This window comes from Terrapene carolina, unplaced genomic scaffold (genome assembly GCF_002925995.2).
Source record: "Terrapene carolina triunguis isolate 2854851 unplaced genomic scaffold, T_m_triunguis-2.0 Scaffold51177, whole genome shotgun sequence".
NCBI lineage: Eukaryota > Metazoa > Chordata > Testudines > Emydidae > Terrapene > Terrapene triunguis.
In genome coordinates this window covers 9,336-14,403 of record NW_020715528.1, presented here as the reverse complement: position 1 = coordinate 14,403, position 5,068 = coordinate 9,336, and the positions used below count along the sequence as shown (strand labels likewise).

General features: G+C 47.5%; 1 non-coding gene across 1 annotated transcript; it reads left to right on the top strand.

Annotated features, from left to right (window-relative positions):
- The first annotated feature begins 4,649 nt into the window (after nt 1-4,649).
- Nucleotides 4,650-4,723, top strand: TRNAT-AGU. Its single transcript has one exon. It is a non-coding gene; the product is annotated as a tRNA-Thr (tRNA).
- Nucleotides 4,724-5,068: the final 345 nt, after the last annotated feature.

Below are 5,068 nucleotides of genomic sequence, written 5' to 3'. Positions count from 1 at the left end.
CCAGAAGGCTCCTGCACTGCCTCCTCTCCATTCACATTCTATAGAAAAAGCAGCATCAAGGGTTAGGGGTGAGCCATAGGGCACTAGGTGGGTGACAGAGGCTTCAGGACTAAACCCAGCACCCAAAGCAGAGGGGGAATAGAAGGCTTTTTCTCTTTACTTAGCCACGTGCTATAGCTCAGAGAGCTCTTTGAAATGTCTCCCTTACCACAACCTGGGAAAGGATTCTCAGGTTCTAGCTTGATTTGAATGAGGATCACTGGACCCTATAACCATTCACTGCCCTTTCCTAGAGAAACCTGTGATACACAGAACAGGGCTGAGATAAATGCTTACTGGAGTCAAGAATTGCTCCCCTGGAATATCAGCAGTATTGGGTAGCTGGAAATCTCACAAAAGGAGCTGAAACCTTGGTGGTTCAGTAATAGACATCCTAGGTACTGCATGGGAGGTTTAGGTTTGTTTCCTGGACAATAGCAGTGTGAGTTTTATTGCTTCAAAATTTCAATAGAAAAATTCTTACTCTCTTACCCCTGTCTGCATCCCTTTGTGAAAGTTACTAGTGACCCCCCTTAACAGCTAGCAGCCTTTATGTCAACCAGTGGCCATTAGGGGGAAGCAGATACCTCACTACACAGTAGCCTGAACTTTTGAACTGTCTTCTCTCCTCTGCCTTGAGGCAGAGGGAACTAGCTCCAAGCCGGTTTTCACTGACCAGATAGCAAAAGCACGGGTCTGACAACCACCAATCAAGTGTTAACACGGCAAGGGCCTTTGTCTGAATGTGTATAAAGGATCTGTAAAATGTGTGTAAGACAGAGTTTTTGTACCAAGGTGCAAAGCTCTCCTTTCTTCTGCAGAATAAAGCAACTCTTCCTTATCCCTGTCTGGCTGTTATTGGCTCTCAGCTAGATGGACCCAACATTTTGGTGACACCTTCACCCATAGCTGTGGCCCCATTTCCAGCTGTGGCTCATGGGGGGCATGGACAAGGGTAAGGTGGGGGCATGACCTTCAGAAGTTTTGGGATCACTGATCTAGGTGGTGGGTCAAGGGTATTTAATCTTTGCGGAGACCCCTAAAGGATAGGTGTGACTGCTGTCTAGCTGCCTGGGCCCAGACAATGGCCAGAAATTCTGTATCCTAGCAACTGGTGGCCAGGGCGTACCTGCTGGAAGAAGCCAGCTGGCTGGGATGAGTTGGAGAACAAAGAAAGAGGTGGAGGCCAGGTGACCAGTTTGCCTGGGAAAGAGAATGAAGGACTGAAGAGGGGCAAAAAGGCATGGCTGAGGTTGGGCTGTTGGAAGCAAGGAGTCTTTGGGAGTCAGGGGGGAGAGCCCAGGCTGTGAGTTCTGGGTATCACCAAGATGAACTTTGCTGAATCTTCCTGTTTCCTCTGCTAACAAAGAACTTTCCCACGCTGTATTTCAGACCACTAATAAACCTTCTGTTTTACAACGCTGGCTGACAGTCACTGGTGATTGTGGAAGTTGGGGGTGGATGACTCCCCTTTGGGGGGGTATAAGGCTTTCCCAGGTGTCCTATTCAGATGGACTCACTGTGGGAAGCTCTTGGTGTGGAACAGGGGTGCTGAAAGGTCCAAGGTCAGTCCCAGGAGGTGCTGAAGCCAAGGGGGCTTCCCCCAATGAGAGCGTACCCTTAGGGGTGTCACACTGACGAGGGTCCTGCCTGGGTTTGATTCAGAGCTGTTCCAGAGCACAGCCTGTGTGCCCGTGACAGTTCCCCAGCATGTGACCTACAGGCTCCACTCTGGCAAAGCTCCCTGTAAATCAGAGACAAACTCCCCACTTCTCCCAGTTAATCTCCCCCTGCATAGAACCCAGAGCAACTCCTGCCTCGCTGGATCTCCTGACAGCCACAGCTGGCCAAAGAGCTGCCCAAGTCATTCCCCTAGGTCCCTGTGCAGGGGCAGTTATCAGTTATGACCTCATGAGTATGGCGGTGACTATCCCGACCTGTCACGTGGGGGACTAGGGCTTGATTTCCTGAGGAGAAAGCTGTGATTTTGACACCAAGTGTATGTCTACAGTACAATTAAAAATGCACAATTGTTCCAGGCCAGCTGACTCGGGCTTGCCGGGCTCGGGATCCAGGGGCTTGCTCAGGCTGGAGCCCGACCACTGGGATCCTCCCCCCTTGCTCGGTTCTGTCACTGGACAGACAATTCCTAGCAGGAGACCCACCCAGTTAATGAGATATACTCTAAAAATATTTGATGAAAGAAAGTCATCCTTGGGCTCTCTATTTTTCATCTTGCAATGAACCCAGATTCAACTTGCTCAGGTTAGAAAGAAAGATTTTTTTTTTATTGCGAGCCTGCAAATAACCTACGGTGTGAAAGTCAGAGCTGGATTATTTCTAGCTAATGCACCCTTATCACTAATGAAGGAGTAAAGGAATGTATAAACCAATGAAGCCTTAACATGTCATTTGCATCCTCAAGCCTTGTTCCTGTGACAGGATCTCAAGGACAGACAGAAATGTTACTCAGTGTCAGGAGGAGAGAGGAAAGCACTTTCCATCATGTATTTCCCCAGTCTGTTGTGCAAGGCAGCAAAGGTGCTTCAGGGCATTTTCTGTCACTGATTTTTTTTCATGTTGGTGTGGGAGGAAAGACTTAGACCTGCCAACTTTTTGAATGTGTGAATGTTAAGTGACCAGAGCTTGTCTACATTTTATATACATTTTATAGTGGTCTAACTTCATAGAATGTCAGGGTTGGAAGGGACCTCAGAAGGTCATCTAGTCCAACCCCCTGCTCAAAGCAGGACCAATCCCCAACTCAATCATCCCAGCCAGGGCTCTGTCAAGCCTGACCTTAAAAACCTCTAAGTAAGGAGATTCTACCACCTCCCTAGGTAACCCCTTCCAGTGCTTCACCACCCTCCTAGTGAAAACGTTTTTCCTGTTATCCAACCTAACCCCCCCCCCACTGCAACTTGAGACCATTACTCCTTGTTCTGTCATCTGCTACTACTGAAAACAGTCTAGATCCATCCTCTTTGGAAAAATCACACCCCTGAGTGCAGCAAGTTTGAGCATTTTAAAACACTAGTGAGGCCAGGATCCAAGCACTGGGAGCCGCGCTCACAGAGCTCAGAGCTATTCACCTTGTGGAGGTGGATTACCAGGAGTGCTGGGACAGCTCTATATCTGCGCTCGCACGTGACCACACTCCCACTTCAGAGTGCTGCTGCAGGAGCACTGCCACGGCAGCGCTTTGAATTTTCTAGTGTAGACATAGCCCAACTGATGAGTTAACAATAATGCTGTTGCACAGGATTTGACTAGAATTGGAAAACAAAAAGCCATTGAAGTTGAACTCTTGGGTGAACGGAATGATCTGATTTATATTCAGCCTTGGAAGGCAATAGATGGTTACATCAGTCAGAACAGTCTGGTGTGGTTTGTTTGTTTGTTTGGTTCATTGGTTGGTTGTTTTCCCTGATAAATTGCAGAGGGTTCAGAGAAGAGCCACAGGAATGATTAAAGGCTTGAGCAGGGAGAGAAGTTTAAAACAAACCCAACCTTTCCTGCTCCTGCCGGTTGTGACGACATTTTCCTTCAATACTCCTGTGTCTCTCTTCTGCCAGATTCTCAGCAAATCAGGCTGCCCTGCAGACTATGGCAGAGCAATTTGGTAATAGGCTGCAGGACTCACCATGTAAGAGAGCAGCAGCTATAGCACCTTGACTGACTATGGGCCAAATCCTGCAGCCCTGACAGCCCAGGATAACCTTGCAGTGATGGCAATGGGAATTTAGCCTTGGTAACTAACTGCTGGTACTTGAGATCTCAGATATGAACTAAACTGGTGGCAAACCCAGCTTCATCCAGAGAAGTGAAAGAGCAAAGCTGGCCATCTGGGGAGCTGCTGCAGTCCCATAACCACAGCTGGAAGGGAGAAGAGGAAAAACTCCCTAAAGTGCTGGGAGCAGCACCGAGAAAAGGAAGTTTGTCAGTGAGATCAATAGCAATAAATATTAAATGAAGGAGTTCTTTCTCCTCCGTGATGACGTTTGAATTGTGTTACTTTACTATGAGATAAATCTTTAAATTATCCTGCTCTAATTTCAGGATGGGTCTGTAAACATAATCAGTCTCTGTGGGAAGTGGCCTCTAGATAGTAATCTTTGGGAAGTGCTGGCTGAAGAGCCTTCCTACTAACCAGGAGATCCTGGCTTGACCGGCCAGTTCTTCCTTGCTGAACCTAGCTTGTCTGTCAGGCTCCTTTTTTTTGTATCTCTTCTCATGAAAAGAAAAGACCTCACTGCACAATCCTTGTAAGTGCTTGTTCAAGACAGAGAGAGCCTTCTTTGCGGCTAAGTCTTGGAAAGTGTTAAATGTTAAGTCTGGAGCTGATGGAAAGGTTACCATGACTCAGAGTTGAGCTGAAGTTGCTGTCACTGAAACACAGAGTACTAAATCAGTATATGACCACAGCAGCTTGTGGGAGAAGCGCATGTTAGAAGCCCTCTGTCAGCTCAGCTGTGGCTTTCTCTGCACAGAGAGCCAGACATCAAAAAGTCTGCAAGCCTTGAAGGAAATGTGGAACATCTGTACTTTGGAATTTGAAGGTGTTGTCTTGGACCACCAAGTGGAACAGTTACAAAGCAGCCATTGAGGCAGGCACTATGGCTTAGCTGGCTAAAGCACCTGTCTAGTAAACAGGAGATCCTGGGTTCAACTCCCAGTAGTGCCTTGTTGTATGGCTTTTGTCTCCTCTACTCACATTTTCCTGTGTCTTCCTAGGAAACAGAAGAGACCTCCCTTGGCAATTCAAGTAAATGCTTGTGAAGGAAAAGGCTTCTTTCCAGAGGAGTGTTGGAGAGAATCAAATCCTCAGTCTGGAGTTGATGAAAAGGCTATTGGCATTGGCATTGGCATTGGCAAGGAGGTTGCTCCGGCTGCAATTTGCTGTGACAGGAAAGACTGTGTTGTGCACCCATGCGATTTGCTGGGAATATCTATGCACAGAGACCCTTCTAGGAGGTTCTCTGCAGGGTTTGCAGGAAATGGAGAATTACTGTCCTTTCACCTTTCATGT